The 22,520-nt window shown below is 45.0% G+C and overlaps 1 pseudogene; it reads right to left on the bottom strand.

Moving 5' to 3' along the window:
• Positions 1-3,822: 3,822 nt before the first annotated feature.
• LOC135534305 (neuroplastin-like) lies at positions 3,823-21,862 on the bottom strand (annotated as a pseudogene).
• Positions 21,863-22,520: the final 658 nt, after the last annotated feature.

Raw genomic sequence — 22,520 nt, 5'->3', positions numbered from 1 at the left:
CCTGGTTAAATAATGGTGTTCTCAACTAGCCTACCTGGTTAAATAAAGGTGAAAAATAAAAATAAATAATAATAAGTTTCAGTAATAATACCGTGTTATCACATAATCAAGTCTCAGGGATTCTGTTCCAAATACCAGCCCATTTCCTGTACTGTGTAAAGACCTATAGATGTAGGGCAGCCCAGCTCATTTCCTGTACTGTGTAAAGACCTATAGATGTAGGGCAGCCCATTTCCTGTACTGTGTATAGACCTATAGATGTAGGGCAGCCCAGCCCATTTCCTGTACTGTGTAAAGACCTATAGATGTAAGGCAGCCCAGCCCATTTCCTGTACTGTGTATAGACCTATAGATGTAGGGCAGCCCAGCCCATTTCCTGTACTGTGTAAAGACCTATAGATGTAGGGCGACCCAGCCCATTTCCTGTACTGTGTAAAGACCTATAGATGTAGGGCAGCCCATTTCCTGTACTGTGTATAGACCTATAGATGTAGGGCGACCCAGCCCATTTCCTGTACTGTGTAAAGACTTATAGATGTAGGGCAGCTCATTTCCTGTACTGTGTATAGACCTATAGATGTAGGGCAGCCCAGCCCATTTCCTGTACTGTGTATAGACCTAAATATGTAGGGCAGCCCATTTCCTGTACTGTGTAAATACCTATAGATGTAGGGCAGCCCATTTCCTGTACTGTGTAAATACCTATAGATGTAGGGCAGACCATTTCCTGTACTGTGTATAGACCTATAGATGTAGGGCGACCCAGCTCATTTCCTGTACTGTGTATAGACCTATAGATGTAGGGCAGCCCAGCCCATTTCCTGTACTGTGTATAGACCTATAGATGTAGGGCAGCCCAGCCCATTTCCTGTACGGTGTATAGACCTATAGATGTAGGGCAGCCCATTTCCTGTACTGTGTATAGACCTATAGATGGAGGGCGACCCAGCTCATTTCCTGTACGGTGTATAGACCTATAGATGTAGGGCAGCCCATTTCCTGTACTGTGTATAGAGCTATAGATGTAGGGCAGCCCAGCCCATTTCCTATACTGTGTATAAACCTATAGATGTAGGGCAGCCCAGCCCATTTCCTGTACTGTGTATAGACCTATAGATGTAGGGCAGCCCAGCGCCCGAAGTGACTCTTCTTATCAACTAGATGCAATAATTTCCTCTGTGTTGTCTTAAGAATTAAGCATTCTCTGTGCTGTCTTAAGAATTCAGCATTCTCTGTGTTGTCTTAAGAATTCAGCATTCTCTGTGTTGTCATACCAACCTCATTGTTTTAACTCTGATAAGTAGAGGTTACATCATGTACGTGTGATATCTGATTGGAGGTTACCTTTACATTAATACTATTGGTCAACAATTCAGATCCTGAGTCCAAACAACTCAGGTGCATAAAAAATGGTCTTAGATGAATGATTATTTCTCTTATGTCCCTGACTTGCTGTGGTGAGAAACCTCTCTCTCTCTCTCTCTCTCTCTCTCTCTCTCTCTCTCTCTCTCTCTCTCTCTCTCTCTCTCTCGTGATGTTTATATAATATAGTGTATCAAATATTACTTCCCACTACATAGAACCCTATAGGATATGGCCAAAAGAAGTGCACTATAAAGGGAATAGGGCACCATTTCAGGGCACCACTTAGGATGCAACCAATGAAAGTAATGATAGTTTTACTAATAGTGTTATCTCATAATAGAACCCCATTGGTGGACTAACATCAGGGTAGGGTTCCTTTCCATTACAAATCAGTCAATTACAGAATTTAAACTGCAGTTCCAATCCCAATGTAATAGAGTTCTCTATTAGAATAAGTATGCTCTAGTAAATATTAAAATCATCAATTACAATTGTACTCTGAGATTCAATTACAACAGCATCTCCAGCTGTACATTGCCTCGTGGGTAATGTTCAACCTTCGAATAACCTGTGTTATTCATTTGACAGCTGTTGTTCTGTTGTTACGGCATCTTGATTCATAAACACTCTGCATTCGCTCTAATCCTAAATTAAGGTATTTCTTGCTGTCTATTGGGAACGATCAGTACTAGCCCCATGGCAATCCATTCACTGCTGTGTGTGTTTGTGTGTGTACGGTGTGTGTGTTTACGATGTGTGTGTGTGTGTTTACGGGGGTGTGTGTTTACGGTGTATGTGTTTACGTTGTGTGTGTTTACGGTGTGTGTGTGTGCGTGTGTGTGTGTGTTTACGGTGTGTGTGTGTGTGTGTGTGTGTGTGTGTGTGTGTGTGTTTTGGTGTGTGTGTGTGTGTGTGTGTGTGTGTGTGTGTGTGTGTGTGTGTGTGTGTGTGTGTGTGTGTGTGTGTGTGTGTGTGTGTTTACGGTGCGTGTGTGTGTGTGTGTGTGTGTGTGTGTGTGTGTGTGTGTGTGTGTGTGTGTGTGTGTGTGTGTGTGTGTGTGTGTGTGTGTGTGTGTGTGTGTGTATGCATGCATGTGTGCGAATAAAGGAGCAGCAATGAGTGTAAGGAATAAGAATTCAGAATCCAGTCACTGAAAGGTCACTGAAAGGTCACTGTGGAAGGACTATTATTATTTGCATTATTATTTACAAACCATGTCAGTTCAGTCCACAGATGATTGGCTGGCAAAAGCAGGAAGCACGTTTTACGCTAAATCCGGACTCTGCCATCAGCGTGATGTATCAGCATTCGTTGGACCAGGCAACGTTTTCCCCCTCCTCCATTGTCCAGTGTTGGTGATGTCGTGCCCACTGGAGCCCCTTCTTCTTCTTGTTTTTAGCTGATAGGAGCGGAACCCGGTGATGTCGTGCCCACTGGAGCAGCTTCTTCTTCTTGTTTTTAGCTGATAGGAGCGGAACCCGGTGATGTCGTGCCCACTGGAGCAGCTTCTTCTTCTTGTTTTTAGCTGATAGGAGCGGAACCCGGTGATGTCGTGCCCACTGGCACCACTTCTTCTTCTTGTTTTTAGCTGATAGGAGCGGAACCCGGTGATGTCGTGCCCACTGGAACCACTTCTTCTTCTTGTTTTTAGCTGATAGGAGCGGAACCCGGTGATGTCGTGCCCACTGGCACCACTTCTTCTGCTTGTTTTTAGCTGATAGGAGCGGAACCCGGTGATGTCGTGCCCACTGGCACCACTTCTTCTTGTTTTTAGCTGAAAGGAGCAGAACCCGGTGATGTCGTGCCCACTGGCACCACTTCTTCTTGTTTTTAGCTGATAGGAGCGGAACCCGGTGATGTCGTGCCCACTGGCACCACTTCTTCTTGTTTTTAGCTGAAAGGAGCGGAACCCGGTGATGTCGTGCCCACTGGAGCAGCTTCTTCTTCTTGTTTTTAGCTGATAGGAGCAGAACCCGGTGATGTCATGCCCACTGGAGCAGCTTCTTCTTGTTTTTAGCTGATAGGAGCGGAACCCGGTGATGTCGTGCCCACTGGCACCACTTCTTCTTCTTGTTTTTAGCTGATAGGAGCGGAACCCGGTGATGTCGTGCCCACTGGAGCAGCTTCTTCTTCTTGTTTTTAGCTGATAGGAGCGGAACCCGGTGATGTCGTGCCCACTGGAGCAGCTTCTTCTTGTTTTTAGCTGATAGGAGTGGAACCCGGTGATGTCGTGCCCACTGGCACCACTTCTTCTTCTTGTTTTTAGCTGATAGGAGCGGAACCCGGTGATGTCGTGCCCACTGGAGCCCCTTCTTCTTCTTGTTTTTAGCTGATAGGAGCGGAACCCGGTGAGGTCGTCTGCTGCAATAGCCCATCGGTGACAAGGATCGACGAGTTCCGAAATGTTGTCCATTTGTGGCCCACCTGTTAGCTTGCAGTTCCCTTCGACTTCTCTCATCAACTATCTGTTTTCGCCCACAGGACTGCCACAGGACTGCCGCAGGACTGCCACAGGACTGCCACAGGACTAACACAGGACTGCCACAGGACTGCCACAGGACTAACACAGGACTGCCACAGGACTAACACAGGACTAACACAGGACTGCCACAGGACTGCCACAGGACTAACACAGGACTGCCACAGGACTAACACAGGACTGCCACAGGACTGCCACAGGACTGCCACAGGACTGCCACAGGACTGCCACATTACTAACACAGGACTGCCACAGGACTGCCACAGGACTACCACAGAACTAACACAGGACTGCCACATTACTAACACAGGACTGCCACAGGACTGCCACAGGACTAACACAGGACTGCCGCAGGTCTGCTGCAGGACTAACACAGGACTGCCACAGGACTGCCACAGGACTAACACAGGACTGCCACAGGACTGCCACAGGACTAACACAGGACTAACACAGGACTGCCACAGGACTACCACAGGACTACCACAGGACTAACACAGGACTGCCGCTGACTGGATGTTTAAAGTTTCTTGCACCATTCTCTCTCTCTCTCTCTCTCTATTTCTTAACCTCTTTTTCTCCCCAATTTTGTGGTATCCTGTTGGTAGTTACAGTTTTGTCTCATCGCTGCAACTCTCGTACGGACTCTGGAGAGGCGTAGGTCGAGAGCCGTGCGTACTCCGAAACACAACCCTGCCAAGCCGCACTGCTTCTTGACACAATGCCCACTTAAGCCGTACCAATGTGTCGGAGAAAACACCGTACACCTGGCGACCGTGTCAGCGTGCAATGCGCCCGGCCCAACACAGGAGTCACTAGTGCCCGATGGGACAAGGACATCCCTGCCGGCCAAACCCTCCCCTAACCCGGACAACGCTGGGTTGTCCGGGTTAGGGGAGGGTTTGGACTCTCCCGAGTCTGTACGAGAGTTGAGTATGCTCAGAGTTGCTTAGGTCACTAGCTTTGCGCATTCTAATGTTTAATCAAACAGTAACTGAATGCCTCGATGCCTGTCTGCCTGCTTTATATATCACTGTTTGCAGAAGCGATCCATTTTTGTGAAAGAGGTGTACCTAATACAATCTGAATACTTGTTTTGGAAATATATTAAAAAGTAATTGAAATACCTGAAATAGTATATGAACCCAGGTCTGATGTAGGCAGGGAGGCCCTACGAAAGGCAGTATTTCAGGGACTATATGACAGTGCTAAATTGGGCAGCCTATTAGGTCATCATTGCGCTTGGAATGATTCATGTCAATGATTCATGTGAATGTGAATGACTCATGAATGATTCATGTGAATGACTCATCTGAATTACTATTCAACACTGGTGGGTGGGAGTAGTACTGTACCTTTAATCTCGATGGTGTGGCTAACCTCATACAACACTATGTTATGCTAACGGAGGGTTAGGGATAGGTCGTACCTTTAATCTCGATGGTGTGGCTAACCTCATACAACACTATGTTATGTTAACGGAGGGTTAGGATAGGTCGTACCTTTAATCTCGATGGTGTGGCTAACCTCATACAACACTATGTTATGTTAACGGAGGGTTAGGGATAGGTCGTACCTTTAATCTCGATGGTGTGGCTAACCTCATACAACACTATGTTATGTTAACGGAGGGTTAGGGATAGGTCGTACCTTTAATCTCGATGGTGTGGCTAACCTCATACAACACTATGTTATGCTAACGGAGGGTTAGGGATAGGTCGTACCTTTAATCTCGATGGTGTGGCTAACCTCATACAACACTATGTTATGTTAACGGAGGGTTAGGGATAGGTCGTACCTTTAATCCGATGGTTTAACCTCATACAACACTATGTTATGTTAACGGAGGGTTAGGGATGGTGTGGCTAACCTCATACAACACTATGTTATGTTAACGGAGGGTTAGGGATAGGTCGTACCTTTAATCTCGATGGTGTGGCTAACCTCATACAACACTATGTTATGTTAACGGAGGGTTAGGGATAGGTCGTACCTTTAATCTCGATGGTGTGGCTAACCTCATACAACATTATGTTATGTTAACGGAGGGTTAGGGAGAGGTCGTACCTTTAATCTCGATGGTGTGGCTAACCTCATACAACACTATGTTATGTTAACGGAGGGTTAGGGAGAGGTCGTACCTTTAATCTCGATGGTGTGGCTAACCTCATACAACACTATGTTATGTTAACGGAGGGTTAGGGATAGGTCGTACCTTTAATCTCGATGGTGTGGCTAACCTCATACAACATTATGTTATGTTAACGGAGGGTTAGGGAGAGGTCGTACCTTTAATCTCGATGGTGGCGTTAGCAGACGGGGCCTGATCGAAGGTGTAGACACACATGTACTCCCCTGAATCCTCTCCTCGGGGCTTCTTCAGGCTGGATTTACACAAAACAAACACCACAAGTCAATCAATCCTTGTTTAGTTCTAACTCTGTAAGGCACTCTGATGTCAGAGGCATTGCCTGCGTCCCAATAATCTGTCGTTTCTTCAGAAATGTGCACTTAGGTTAGGTTACAGGACTGTTACCCATACGGGGGCAAGCAGGGCAAATACTGTAGGACCTAGACCAACCCATCTTCAACATCTCTAATAATCAGGAACAATCAAGAAACCCCAGAATTCTAACACGGCAGAGAGGATCTTTTCAAAGTTAGTCAACACTTATAGGTTTAAACATCCACCGTCGGGGGAAATGAACCCCGGTCTCCAGCGTGACAGCCAGGGATCCTCAAAAAAACAACTAAATAGGAGAGTTCCAAGCCCCCAATCAGTCATCAAAAATATTCGCTAGGATGTCAATTCAAAAAAAGAGTTGAGGAAGAGACAAGAGGGCCCAACCGATCTACTTTATTAACCAATAAGGGCTTTTTTACATATAAGGAAAAAAATAAGGAAATAGGAGGACAGATAATAAACTCTAAACTCTCCCTACCATGACAGTTGTTAAACTCTTATAGATGGGGACATACTAGTACTCAGTGTTGGCTCTCTCTCCGCGGGTCTCTTGGATCTCCTCCCCATTCTTCATCCAGAAGCTCTCCTTGTGGGCACTGTGGAATAATGTTAGGTTGCACTGCAAAGTGATGGGCAGGCTGTGGTGATCAGTGGGCAGCATGATGTGGTCCGACGAGTTGATGGAAGGCTCTGAAACACCAATAAAACACTTCCAATATTCAATTCCATTTCAATATATTCAACACATGAAGTTAAACTGACATTTCCAATTAACTGAAAAACAATGAGGAAAATGTACATTTCAGTTGATGAAAGGCTCTGAAACACCGATAAGACATCAGGGTTAAGGTCAATTCCATTTCAAATGGTATCTTATTCTTGTAATTTTCAATGTAGTTCATTGAAATTAGTTGAAAAGCAGTGAGGAAAATTGGATTGGAATTTCAGGCTACTCCCAGAATTGACTGAATTGAAATGGAATTGACCCCAGCCCTGATAGAGACATCACACAGGCTTGTGTTTCTAAACAACCCTGTAGTTCACTTCAAACAAGCACAATGAGTGGTAGGCACATACTTTCCCATACAAGAGCCATACACATACAGTATGAGTACTTTCCCATACCAGAGCCATACACATACAGTATGAGTACTTTCACATACCAGAGCCGTACACATACAGTATGAGTACTTTCCCATACCAGAGCCGTACACATACAGTATGAGTACTTTCCCCTACCAGAGCCGTACACATACAGTATGAGTACTTTCCAATACCAGAGCCGTACACATACAGTATGAGTACGTTCCCCTACCAGAGCCGTACACATACAGTATGAGTACTTTCCCCTACCAGAGCCGTACACATACAGTATGAGTACTTTCCCCTACCAGAGCCGTACACATACTGTACAGTATGAGTACTTTCCCATACCAGAGCCGTACACGTACAGTATGAGTACTTTCCCATTCCAGAGCCGTACACATACTGTACAGTATGAGTACTTTCCCATACCAGAGCCATACACATACAGTATGAGTACTTTCCCCTACCAGAGCCGTACACATACAGTATGAGTACTTTCCAATACCAGAGCCGTACACATACAGTATGAGTACGTTCCCCTACCAGAGCCGTACACATACAGTATGAGTACTTTCCCCTACCAGAGCCGTACACATACAGTATGAGTACTTTCCCCTACCAGAGCCGTACACATACTGTACAGTATGAGTACTTTCCCATACCAGAGCCGTACACGTACAGTATGAGTACTTTCCCATTCCAGAGCCGTACACATACTGTACAGTATGAGTACTTTCCCATACCAGAGCCATACACATACAGTATGAGTACTTTCCCATACCAGAGCCGTACACATACAGTATGAGTACTTTCCCCTACCAGAGCCGTACACATACAGTATGAGTACTTTCCCATTCCAGAGCCGTACACATACAGTATGAGTACTTTTCCCTACCAGAGCCGTACACATACTGTATGAGTACTTTCCCATACCAGAGTCGTACACATACTGTACAGTATGAGTACTTTCCCATACCAGAGTCGTACACATACTGTACAGTATGAGTACTTTCCCCTACCAGAGCCGTACACATACTGTACAGTATGAGTACTTTCCCCTACCAGAGCCGTACACATACAGTATGAGTACTTTCCCATTCCAGAGCCGTACACATACAGTATGAGTACTTTTCCCTACCAGAGCCGTACACATACAGTATGAGTACTTTCCCATACCAGAGCCGTACAAATAAACAGGATGTCTATAAATGGCTCTGGTCTCTACCTCCAATGATTTGCAGACAGAGCAGTCAATGTTGGTTTGAAATCTACTTGGCATCCAGCAATTCAGCACAGAAGGTTGTAGAGCTGACATAGGGGTTAAAGGTTAGAAGTCAGGCTTCTGGGACGGGATAGCGATTTAGGGCTAGTGTTTGATAGGTTTCCATGTCCTTCGTAACCCAGAACCATATATATTGATATATGCTGAACATAAATATAAACTCAACATGTAAAGTGTTGGTCTTATGTTTCATGAGCTGAAATAAAAGATCCCAGAATTTTTCCAATACACACAAAAAAGCTTATTTCTCAAAAATTGTTGTGCACCAATGTATTTACATTCCTGTTAGGGAGCATTTCTCCTTTGACAAAATAATCCATTCACCTGACAGGTGTGTCATATCAATAACATGATTAAATAGCATGATCATTACACAAGTGCACCTTGTGCTGGGCACAATAAAAAGGGCCACTCTAAAAATGTCACCCAACACAATGCCACAGATAACTCAAGTTTTGAGGGAGTGTGGAATTGGCATGCTGACTACAGGAATGTCCACCAGAGCTTTTGACAGATAATTTAATGTTAATCTCTCTACCATAAGCTGCCTCCAATGTCGTTTTAGAGAATTTGGCAGTACGTCCAACTTGGCGTCACAACCGCAGAACACGTGTATGACATTGTGTGGGCGAGCGGTTTGCTGATGTCACCGCTGTGAACAGAGTGCCCCATGGTGGCAGTGGGGTTATGGTATGGGCAGGCATAAGCTACGGACAATTAACACAATTGCATTTTATCGATGGCAATTTGAATGCACAGGGATAACGTGGCGAGATCCTGAGGCCCATTGACATGCCATTCATCCACCGCCATCCCCTCATGTTTCAGCGTGATAATGCATGGCAATTCCTGGAAGCTGAAAATGTCTCAGTTCTTCCATGGCCTGCATACTGACCAGACATGTCACCCACTGAGCATGTTTGGGATGCTCTGGATCAACGTGTATGACAGTGTGTTCCAGTTCTCGCCAATATCTAGCAACTTCGCACAGCCAATGAAGAGGAGTGGGACAAAATTCTACAGGCCACAACAGGCCTGATCAACAGCCTGATCAACTCTATGCGAAGGAAATGTGTCGCGCTGCATGAGGAAAATGGTCACCAGATGCTGACTGGTTTTCTGATCCACACCCCTACCTTTTTTTTTTTTAAGGTCTCTCTGACCAAAATATGTGTATCTGTATTCCCAGTCGTGAAATCCATAGATTATGGCCTAATTTATTTATTTAAAATGACTGATTTCCTTATATAAACTGTAACTCTGTAAAATCTTTAAAATTGTTGCATGTTGCGTTTACATTTTTGTTCAGTAGAGATACAGTACATATTCACTGGATAAGAGTGTCTGCAAAATGACTCAAATGTAAATACGTGAGACTGTCCAAACCAATGTTTAAAATTGTGGAGCTACCCTAACATACACAAACATTTCTAAGAATTAAATATGAAAGAACATAAAAGGACAAAATGAAAGGGAAATCAAAGTATCCGTGCAGATGGGTTAGTTAGGTTAGGGTGGGTGAGATGGGTTAGTTAGGTTAGGGTGGGTGAGATGGGTTAGGGTGGGTGAGATGGGTTAGTTAGGTTAGGGTGGGTGGGTGAGATGGGTTAGTTAGGTTAGGGTGGGTGAGATGGGTTAGATAGGTTAGGGTGGATGAGATGGGTTAGTTAGGTTAGGATGGGTGAGATGGGTTAGTTCGGTTAGGGTGGGTGAGATGGGTTAGATAGGTTAGGGTGGGTGAGATGGGTTAGTTAAGTTAGGGTGGGTGAGATGGGTTAGTTAAGTTAGGGTGGGTGAGATGGGTTAGTTAGGCTAGGGTGGGTGAGATGGGTTAGTTAGGTTAGGGTGGGTGAGATGGGTTAGTTAGGTTAGGGTGGGTGAGATGGGTTAGTTAGGTTAGGGTGGGTGAGATGGGTTAGATAAGTTAGGATGGGTGAGATGGGTTAGTTAGGTTAGGGTGGGTGAGATGGGTTAGATAGGTTAGGATGGGTGAGATGGGTTAGATAGGTTAGGATGGGTGAGATAGGTTAGGTAGGTTAGGATTGGTGAGATGGGTTAGACAGGTTAGGTAGGTTAGGGTGGGTGAGATGGGTTAGGGAGGGAACCTTACTAAACACTATGGTCTCAGTGTAGACGACGGGAAGGACCTCCCGGGTACACTGGAAGGTCTAGTGAAGCTGCTAACTAAGGAGCTGAGGCACAGAGGGAGATCGTTCCTCATTTTCAGGATGTATGGGGTGGGGCACAGAGGGAGAGCTCCGCTATTTATTCATTTTTAGGGTGTATGGGGTGGGGCACAGAGGGAGAGCTCTGCTATTTATTCATTTTTAGGGTGTATGGTTGGTGATTTGGTATTTATTAGGATCCTGCTGCAAAGGCATCAGCTACTCTTCCTGGGGTCCACATGAAACATGACATAATACATAACACAGAATATTATTAGTCAAGGACTGAAATACATACATTTAAAATGTCACACATAGCCTACATATCAGCACATACACACGATATCTAGGTCTAATACATAATACAGTGCACATTACAATACAAGGTATATAAAATGGCTCTTCACAGTCCCCTTTGTGCGGTAAAGTGTTCTTTTAATCTGGTATTATTGCTTGTTTGAGTTACCTGGGTTACCATGTAGTCGTGGCTCTATTTAACACTGTGCGTTTCCCAGCCTCTGTTCTGAACCTGGGGACTGTGAAGAGACGGCTGGTTGCATGTCTTGTGTGGTACCGATGAGCGTGTGAACTGTGTGCCAACTGCTTGAACAGACAGTTCGGTACTTTCAACACATCAATACCTCGCACAAAGACCAATAGTGATGCAGTCAATCACTCAACTTTGAGCCAGGAGAGACTGACATGCATTTTTACGGACACTTTCCCTCCATGTACAGTACATCTAAGTGTGATACGTTCTGCTTTGTTTCTGGACCGATTGCAATTTACCTATATCCTTCTTTTCCACACATGACCACACAGTTGGGCAGTAGTCCAGGTGCAACAAAACTACGGCCTGAAGGTCCTGTCTGGTCAACTGAGACGTCAAGAAGGCAGAGCAACGCCCCATCACGGACAGACCTCATCCCATTTTAGAAACCATAGAGCCTATATGTTATGAAAACTTGCTATCTAGGGTTACACCCAGCAGTTTAGTCTCCTCAACTTGCTCAATAGCCACATTTCTCAATAATAGATCTAAACGAGGTTTAGCATTCAGCGAGTGATTTGTCCCAAAACTTTTATTTTAGTTTTTGAAATAATTAGCACTATTGCTAATTACCCATTCTAAAACTGAATGGAGCTCTATGTTAAGTGTCTCAGTTATTTATTTTACTGTTGCAGTGGACGTGTTTAATGTTGAGTCGTCAGCGTTCATAGACACACAATCTTTATTCACCTTTCTGATTCGGAGGAGTTTGGGGTAAATGCAGAAAACACATTTCAGTTGAAGACATTACGTTGTACAACTGACTAGGTATCCCCCCTTTCCTCTTTATTTAATGTCAGTGGAAGGTCATTTGTAAAAACAGTAAAACAATAATGGCCCTAGCTGGTTGCCCTGGGGTACACCACACTCAACTGAATTTGCATTAGAGAGGCTTCCATTAACAAAAACCCTCAGCTTTTTAGGTATCTCTCAATCCATAATAAGGCAAAACAGCTTCCACAATCGTCTTACTATCAAATTCTTTCAGCCAATAATCAGTCATTTGTGTCAGTGCCGAGCATGTTGAGAAACCCTCCCCTATAAGCAAGCTGAAAGCATTTGCAGCAAGCTGATTGGTTGGCTGTTTGAACCATTAAAAGGGTGCTCTGCTATTCTAGGGTCAGCAGAATGATCTCTGCCTCCCTCTGAGTGCACACACCATCTTCTAGGCTTAAATTGAAGATGTTGCAAACAGGAGTCACAATGTATTACGCTACCAACCGTAGCAATTTACTATCCATGTTGTCGGTATCAGGTGGTTTGTCCTTATTTAACAAGGCAGTTAAGCTACTGTTCCTAGGCCGTCATTGTAAATAAGAATTTGTTCTTAACTGACTTGACTAGTTAAATAAAGGTTAGAAAAATAAAACATATTTTTTTAGAGACAGCAAGAATTCTTCACCTCTTCCACACCCACTTTGTGGAACTCAATGAGCTTGTCTTTCATTATTGGGACCATTATACATGAATATGAAGGTTCAGCAAGTTTTGTAAATCTTACCAACAAAAAAGTGTTTTGTTATGAACAAGCCATCTGCCTAGATGGAAGATCGAGCCGAGTTTGCTTTCTTGTCTAGAATTTAATTTAAGTACTCCAGAACTTTTAACTATCATTCTTCATATAATTTATCTCTGTTCCATAGTATAGTTTCTTCTCATTTGTGTTTAGTTTAGTTAGGTGATTTCTCATTTGTGTTTAGTTTAGTTAGGTGATTTCTCAATTGACTGTGTGTTTGCCAGTCTGCTGTGTTGTCAGACTTATTTACTATTCTCTTTGCTTCATCCCTCTCAGCCATACAGTTTTTAAAATCAGCACCGATCCCATGGGGATTTGGCAGTTTTAAATGTTTGTTTCTTGATGGGCCTATCAGTAACCGGAAGAAGCAGTTTCATAACTGCTTCAAGTGCAGCGTCCGGATGTTCCTCATTACACACATTAGACCTACAAAATATTTTTCACATATTCGACATAGAAATCATTACAAAACCTCTTGTATGATCGTTTATACACAATTTTAGGTCCAGTCTTTGAAACTTCGTTTTTTTTTCTAGATATGGCTATTAAATTTTGATCACAACCAGTCAATATTTAGGTCACCCAGAAAATATACCTCTCTGTTGATATCACATTACATTATCCAACATTTCACACATATTGCCAGTCCAAATACTGACTTTTACCACTTGGTGGTTTCTATAGCAACTTTGAGAATAGGCTTTAGTTTAGGTAGATTAACCTGTAGCCATATTACATATTACGCCGAACAGGAAAATGACTCTGGACATACATGGCAACACTTCCTCCATTTGCATTTCTATCTTTCCTGTATATTCTATAACCACGTATAGCTACTACTGTATCATCAACGGTATCATGACAGGTCGCAGTTGTAAATGAGAACTTGTTCTCAACCTTTAAATAAAGGTGAAATAAAATATATTTCTTTAAAGGAATTATCTAAGTGTTTTTCAGAGACGGCCGAATATGAATGTTTTCTGGTGTTAATAAGTTGTCTATTTCTTGAACCTTGTTTCTCCGCCTACATATGTTAAAATGGGCTATTTTTTGCACTTTTATGTCATGTCTTGTTATGTCTGTTCCTGTCCTTTCTCTTCACTCTCTCTCTCTGCTGGTCTTTTTAGGTTACCTTCTCTGTCTCTCATTCTTCAGCTGTTCTACATCTCCTCTAACTAGCTCATTCACTCTTTCACACCTGTTCTCTCTTCCCCCTCTGATTAGGTCTCTATTTCTTTCTCTGTTCCTGCTACTTTCAGTGTCTGATTCTTGTTTGTGTTTTTTGATGCCAGAAGCAAGCTGTCGTCTCGTTTGCTTCCACCTTGTCCTGTCCTGTCGGAGTCTGCCTGGCAGGTGCCACCTGCACTATACTAACGTTCTTTTTGTTCCGCTGACAACGTTGGAAGAGGATTTATGCCATTCCTGTTTTTTCATTAAAGAACTCTGTTTTCTGTTTAAAACCGCTTTTGGGTCTTCACTCAAGTTCATAACAGAAGAATCAGACCAAGAATGGACCCAGCGGCTCCGGACCCTTTTCACTCCGCCGTCGAGATCCAGGGAGCGATGCTAGGCAGACACGAGGAGGAATTGTCTGCTGCTCGACATGCCGTTGAGACCCTGGCCGTCCAAGTCTCCGACCTCACAAGACAGGTTCACCAACTCCACCTCGATCCACCGCCCACTTCCAGGGTTTCCGAGTCTCCGGAGCCCAGGATCAACAACCCGCCGTGTTACTCTGGGAGCCCACTGAGTGCCGCTCATTCCTCACTCAGTGTGATGTGGTGTTCTCTCTCCAGCCCAACACTTACTCCAGGAGCGCAGCCCGCATCGCCTACGTCATTTCTCTCCTTACCGGACGGGCGCGTGAGTGGGGCACGGCAGTCTGGGAGGCGAGGGCTGAGTGCATTAACCAGTATCAAGACTTTAAGGAGGAGATGATACGGGTTTTTGACCGTTCTGTTTTTGGGGAGGAGGCTTCCAGGGCCCTGTCTTCCCTATGTCAGGGGAATCGATCCATAACGGATTATTCTATTGAGTTTCGCACTCTCGCTGCCTCAAGTGACTGGAACGAGCCGGCTTTGCTCGCTCGTTTTCTGGAGGGTCTCCTCGTCGAGGTTAAGGACGAGATCCTCTCCCGGGAGGTTCCTTCCAGTCTGGACTCCTTAATAGCTCTCGCTATTCGCATAGAGCGACGGTTTGATCTTCGTCGCCGAGCTCGTGGAAAGGAGCTCGCGTTCTCCGCTGCTCCCCTCTCCACATCACTGCCACCTGCCGCATCACTGCCACCCTCCTCCGCCGGCTCGGATGCTGAGCCTATGCAGCTGGGGGTATCCGCATCTCGGCCAAGGAGAGGGAACGGAGAATCACCAATCGCCTCTGTCTCTACTGCGGCTCCGCTGGTCATTTTGTCACCTCATGTCCAGTAAAAGCCAGAGCTCATCAGTAAGAGGAGGGCTACTGGTGAGCGCAACTACTCAGGCCTCTCCTTCTGGATCACGCACTACTTTTCCGGTCCATCTCCGCTGGCCCGGTTCATCTGCTTCCTGCAGTGCCTTGATAGACTCTGGGGCGGAGGGCTGTTTTATGGACGAGACCTGGGCTCGGGAACATGACATTCCTCTCAGACAGTTAGGGGAGCCCACGGCCTTGTTCGCTTTAGATGGTAGTTCTCTCCCCAAGATTCAGCGTGAGACGCTGCCTTTAACCCTCACTGTCTCTGGTAATCATAGCGAAACCATTTCTTTTTTAATTTTTCGTTCACCTTTTACACCCGTTGTTTTGGGTCATCCCTGGCTAGTGCGCCATAACCCTTCTATTAATTGGTCTAGTAATACTATCCTATCCTGGAATGTTTCTTGTCATGTAACCTGTTTAATGTCTGCTATCCCTCCTGTTTCCTCTGTCTCTACTTCACAGGAGGAGCCTGGCGATTTGACAGGGGTGCCGGAGGAGTATCACGATCTGCGCACGGTGTTCAGTCGTTCCAAGGCCACTTCTCTCCCTCCACACCGGTCGTATGACTGTAGTATTGATCTCCTTCCGGGAACTACTCCCCCGGGGTAGATTATACTCTCTGTCGGCTCCCGAACGTAAGGCTCTCGAGGATTATTTGTCGGTTTCGCTCAACGCCGGTACCATTGTCTCCTCCTCCTCTCCCGCCGGAGCGGGGTTTTTTTTTTTGTTCAGAAGAAGGACGGGTCCCTGCGCCCATGCGTGGATTATCGAGGCTGAATGACATAACAGTTAAGAATCGTTATCCGCTTCCCCTTATGTCTTCAGCCTTCGAGATCCTGCAGGGAGCCAGGTTTTTCACCAAATTGGACCTTCGTAACGCCTACCATCTCGTGCGCATCAGGGAGGGGGACGAGTGGAAGACGGCGTTTAACACTCCGTTAGGGCACTTTGAATACCGGGTTCTTCCTTTCGGCCTCGTTAACGCTCCAGCTGTCTTTCAGGCACTAGTTAACGACGTCCTGAGAGACATGCTGAACATTTTTGTTTTCGTTTACATGGACGATATCCTGATTTTTTCTCCGTCTCTCTCGATTCATGTTCAGCACGTGCGACGCGTCCTCCAGCGCCTTTTGGAGAACTGTCTTTATGTGAAGGCTGAGAAGTGCATTTTTCATGCCGCCTCTGTCCCTTTTCTCGGTTCCGTTATTTCCGCTGAGGGCATTAAGATGGATCCCGCTAAGGTCCAGGCTGTCATTGATTGGCCCGTTCCTAAGTCACGCGTCGAGCTGCAGCGCTTTCTGGGCTTCGCTAATTTCTATCGTCGTTTCATCCGTAATTTCGGTCAGGTGGCAGCTCCCCTCACAGCCCTTACTTCTGTTAAGACGTGCTTTAAGTGGTCCGTTTCCGCCCAGGGAGCTTTTGATCTTCTTAAGAATCGTTTTACATCCGCTCCTATTCTTGTTACACCTGACATCTCTAGCCAGTTTGTTGTTGAGGTTGACGCGTCAGAGGTGGGCGTGGGAGCCATTCTTTCTCAGCGCTCTCTCTCTGACGGCAAGGTCCATCCTTGCGCGTTTTTTCTCATCGCTTATCGCCGTCAGAACGTAACTATGATGTTGGTAATCGCGAACTGCTCGCCATCCGCTTAGCCCTAGGCGAATGGCGACAGTGGTTGGAGGGGGCGACGTTCCTTTTGTCGTTTGGACTGACCATAGGAACCTTGAGTACATCCGTTCAGCCAAACGACTTAATGCGCGTCAGGCTCGTTGGGCTCTGTTTTTCGCTCGTTTCGAGTTTGTTATTTCTTATCGTCCGGGCTCAAAAAACACCAAGCCTGATGCTTTATCTCGTCTCTTCAGTTCTTCTGAGGTCTCCACCGACCCCGAGGGGATTCTCCCTGACGGGCGTGTTGTCGGGTTGACTGTCTGGGAATTGAGAGGCAGGTAAAGCAAGCACTCGCTCACACTCCGTCGCCGCGAGCTTGTCCTAGGAACCTTCTGTTCGTTCCCGTTCCTACCGTCCGGCCGTTCTTCAGTGGGCCCACTCTGCCAAGTTAGCCGGCCACCCCGGCGTTCGGGGTACGCTCGCTTCCATTCGCCAGCGTTTCTGGTGGCCCACTCGGGAACGTGACGCGCGTCGATTTGTCGCGCTTGTTCGGTCTGCGCGCAGACTAAATCTGGGAACTCTCCTCCTGCCGGCCGTCTCAGACCGCTTCCCATTCCCTCTCGACCGTGGTCTCACATCGCTTTAGATTTTATCACCGGACTGCCTTCATCAGCGGGGAAGACAGTTATTCTTACGGTTGTCGATAGATTCTCTAAGGCGGCTCATTTCATTCCTCTCGATAAGCTCCCTTCTGCTAAGGAGACGGCTCAGATCATTATCGAGAATGTTTTCCGAATTCATGGCCTTCCGTCTGACGTCGTTTCCGACAGAGGCCCGCAGTTCACGTCTCAATTTTGAGGGAGTTTTGCCGTTTGATTGGGGCTTCCGTCAGTCTCTCGTCCGGCTTTCATCCCCAGTCTAACGGTCAAGCCGAACGGGCCAATCAGACTGTTGGTCGCATTTACGCAGTCTTTCTTTCGTAACCCTGCGTCTTGGTCAGAACAGCTCCCTTGGGCAGAGTACGCCCACAACTCGCTTCCCGTCTGCTACCGGTCTATCCCCTTTTCAGTGTAGCCTCGGGTACCAGCCTCCGCTGTTCTCATCTCAGCTCGCCGAGTCCTGCGTCCCCTCCGCTCAGGCTTTTGTCCAGCGTTGCGAGCGCACCTGGAAGGGGTCAGGTCGGCACTTTGCCGTAATAGGGCGCAGACTGTGAGGGCCGCTAATAAAGCGTAGGACCAAGAGTCCTAGATATTGTTGCGGTCAGAGAGTATGGCTCTCCACTCAGAACCTTCCCTTAAGACAGCTTCTCGCAAGTTGGCCCCGCGGTTCATTGGTCCGTTCCGTATTTCCCAGGTCATTAATCCTGTCGCAGTGCGACTTCTTCTCCCGCGCTATCTTCGTCGCGTTCACCCGGTCTTCCATGTCTCCTGTGTTAAGCCCGTTCTTGCGCCCCCGCTCGTCCCTCCCCCCCATCCTTGTCGAGGGCGCACCCATCTACAGGGTTCGTAAGATTTTGGACATGCGCCCTCGGGCCGTGGTCATCAGTACCTAGTGGATTGGGAGGGTACGGTCCTGAGGAGAGGAGTTGGGTTCCCTCTCGGGACGTGCTGGACCGTTCGCTGATCGATGATTTCCTCCGTTGCCGCCAGGTTTCCTCCTCGAGTGCGCCAGGAGGCGCTCGGTGAGTGGGGGGTACTGTCATGTCTTGTTATGTCTGTTCCTGTCCTTTCTCTTCACTCTCTCTCTCTGCTGGTCTTTTTAGGTTACCTTCTCTGTCTCTCATTCTTCAGCTGTTCTACATCTCCTCTAACTAGCTCATTCACTCTTTCACACCTGTTCTCTCTTCCCCCTCTGATTAGGTCTCTATTTCTTTCTCTGTTCCTGCTACTTTCAGTGTCTGATTCTTGTTTGTGTTTTTGATGCCAGAAGCAAGCTGTCGTCTCGTTTGCTTCCACCTTGTCCTGTCCTGTCGGAGTCTGCCTGGCAGGTGCCACCTGCACTATACTAACGTTCTTTTTGTTCCGCTGACAACGTTGGAAGAGGATTTATGCCATTCCTGTTTTTTCATTAAAGAACTCTGTTTTCTGTTTAAAACCGCTTTTGGGTCTTCACTCAAGTTCATAACATTTTATGGGTTGCTTGTTTGTTTTTAGTGCTATTCTGGGAGATTATACGATATAATATGATGTAATACGATACAATACAATATAATACGATACAATACAATACTATGTAATATAATACAATACAATACAATAAAATACGATACAAAACAATACGATGTAATACAACACAATACAATACGATGTAATACAATGTAATATGATGTAAAACGATACAATACAATATGATACAATATGATACAATACAATGTAATACGATGTAATACAATACAATGTAATACGATACAATACGATGTAATACAATGTAATTTGATGTAAAACGACACAATATGATACAATACAATGTAATACTATATAATACGATACAACTGTCCCGCCCTGACCTTAGAGATCCTTTTTATGTCTCTATTATGGTTTGGTCAGGGCGTGAGTTGCGGTGGGTATTCTATGTTTTGTGTTTCTATGATTTTCTATTTCTATGTTTTGGCCGGGTATGGTTCTCAATCAGGGACAGCGGCCTATCGTTGTCTCTGATTGGGAACCATACTTAGGTACCCTTTTTCCCACCTGTGTTTGTGGGAGATTGACTTTGTTTAGGGCACTTTGCCTTTGAGCTTCACGGTTTGTTTTTGTTGTGTTTATTATTTTGTTTAGCGTCATTTTGATTCAATAAATAAAATGTATGCTTACCACGCTGCACCTTGGTCCTCTCCTTACGACAGCCGTGACAACAATACGATACAATACGATGTAATACAATACAATGTAATACGATATGATACAATACGATGTAATACAATACAATGTAATATGATATGATACAATACGATGTAATACAATATGATACAATATGATACAATACGATACAATACAATGTAATACGATATGATACAATACGATACAATACAATATGATACAATACGATGTAATACAATATGATGTAATACGATATGATACAATAAGATGTAATACGATATGATACAATGTAATACGATTTGATACAATACAATACAATATGATACAATACGATACGATATAATAAATATGATACAATACAATATGATACAATACGATACAATACAATACGATACAATACAATACGATGTAATACAATATAATACAATGTAATACGATATGATACAACATGATACAATACGATACAATGTAATACGATTTGATACAATACAATACAATATGATACAATACGATACGATATAATAAATATGATACAATACAATATGATACAATACAATTTGATACAATACGATACGATATAATACGATGTAATACAATATAATACGATGTAATACGATATAACATGATATAATACAGTGATGGCTTCTACAAGGGAACTGGTGGATGACCTGGAAGTTTTTGAAGGCTTTTGGGAGTACACAGGTAGAGCTAGTTGAGTTGCTAACCCCATGAGGACTGGAATAGTCGTGTAGAATCAACCATGTTGCTTACACCTCACAGAGGTACAAAACATCAAAGGGTCACTCCTGTCTCAGCCTCCAGTATCTATGTTGCAATAGTTTGTGTCGGGGGGCTAGGATCAGTCTGTTATATCTGGAGTTATTCTCCTGTCTTATTCGGTGTCCTGTGTGAATTAAAGTGTGCTCCCTCTAATTCTCTCTCTCTCTTTCCCTTCCCTCCCAGAGGACCTGAGCCTAAGAACCATGCCTTAGGACTACCTGGCCTGATGACTCCTTGCTGTCCCCAGTCCATCTGGTCGTGCTGCTGCTCCAGTTTCAACTGTTCTGCCTGTGGCTATGGAACCCTGACCTGTTCACCATACGTGCTACCTTATCCCGGACCGGCTGTTTCGACTCTCTCTCTCTCTACCGCAACAGTTATCTCTAACTCTGAATGCTCGGTTATGAAAAGCCAACTGACATTTACTCCTGAGGTGCTGACCTGTTGCACCCTCTACAACCACTGTGATTATTATTATTTGACGATGCTGGTTATCTATGAACGTTTGAACATCTTGGTCATGTTCTGTTATAATCTCCACCTGGCACAGCCATAAGAGGACTGGCCACCCCTCAGAGCCTGGTTCCTCTCTAGGTTTCTTCCTAGGTTCCAGCCTTTCTAGGGAGTTTTTCCTAGCCACCGTGCTTCTACACCTGCATTGCTTGCTGTTTGGGGTTTTAGGCTGGATGTAAAAAGGGCTTTATAAATACATTTGATTGATTGATATGGGGAAGGGGTAGGGAGTGAATTGGGACTGGCTACTAATGAAGCCGCTAACCCTGAGGGGTGATGGGGTTACTCTACTGTCTCTGACCACTCACTCTGCAGCATAGTAATGGTAGCTTGTGCTCTGATCCAGGCAGAGTTTTGGTGTAGATCGTTACGCCTTGGATCATTACTGGCCCGACATTCGTATGTCCCAAAATCCTCCAGACCAAGAAGCGTGACGCCCAGAACGCTCACGCCGTTGGTGCCGCGCCGTGTTGATGGACACGCGACTTTTACGGGCGCCGTCCCAGAGCTGGCGGAAGGAGTCGGCCCGGTTGATCTCAGAGTACCACCACTGAACCTCTGGGGTCGGGTTACCGACCACGTCACAGTACAACTCAAAGGTGTCGCCTGTTAGTTTGGTCTCAGACAGGGGAGACTTCACAAAGCCAGCTATGGAGGTGGAGTAGTGGAGTAGGAGTGTTGCCATCCACAGGAGAGGAGGAGAGTAGAGAGTAGTGTTGTCATCCACAGGAGAGGATGAGAGTAGAGAGTAGTGTTGCCATCCCAAAGGAGAATAGTGTGTAACCATCCAAGTGAGCCGGGGAGGGTAGATATAAAGGGGTAAGTGTGTAGGATGGATGAAAAGGTGAGAGAATGAGAAAGGATAAATGAAAGGAATCAGTTGGGAGGGAAAAAAAGAGAAGTAAAATGTTAAATCATAAGGCTAAGGTAGACTCAATCAGAATCAGAAAAAAGAGAAGTAAAATGTTAAATCATAAGGCTAAGGTAGACTCAATCAGAATCAGAAAAAAGAGAAGTAAAATGTTAAATCATAAGGCTAAGGTAGACTCAATCAGAATCAGAAAAAAGAGAAGTAAAATGTTAAATCATAAGGCTAAGGTAGACTCAAACAGAATCAGAAAAAAGAGAAGTAAAATGTTAAATCATAAGGCTAAGGTAGACTCAATCAGAATCAGAAAAAAGAGAAGTAAAATGTTAAATCATAAGGCTAAGGTAGACTCAATCAGAATCAGAAAAAAAGAGAAGTAAAATGTTAAATCATAAGGCTAAGGTAGACTCAATCAGAATCAGAAAAAGAGAAGTAAAATGTTAAATCATAAGGCTAAGGTAGACTCAATCAGAATCAGAAAAAAGAGAAGTAAAATGTTAAATCATAAGGCTAAGGTAGACTCAATCAGAATCAGAAAAAAGAGAAGTAAAATGTTAAATCATAAGGCTAAGGTAGA

The sequence above is a fragment of the Oncorhynchus masou genome, unplaced genomic scaffold (assembly GCF_036934945.1).
Source record: "Oncorhynchus masou masou isolate Uvic2021 unplaced genomic scaffold, UVic_Omas_1.1 unplaced_scaffold_3241, whole genome shotgun sequence".
NCBI lineage: Eukaryota > Metazoa > Chordata > Actinopteri > Salmoniformes > Salmonidae > Oncorhynchus > Oncorhynchus masou.
Note: the sequence above shows the minus strand (reverse complement) of the source record. Positions and strands in the feature narration are given on the sequence as shown.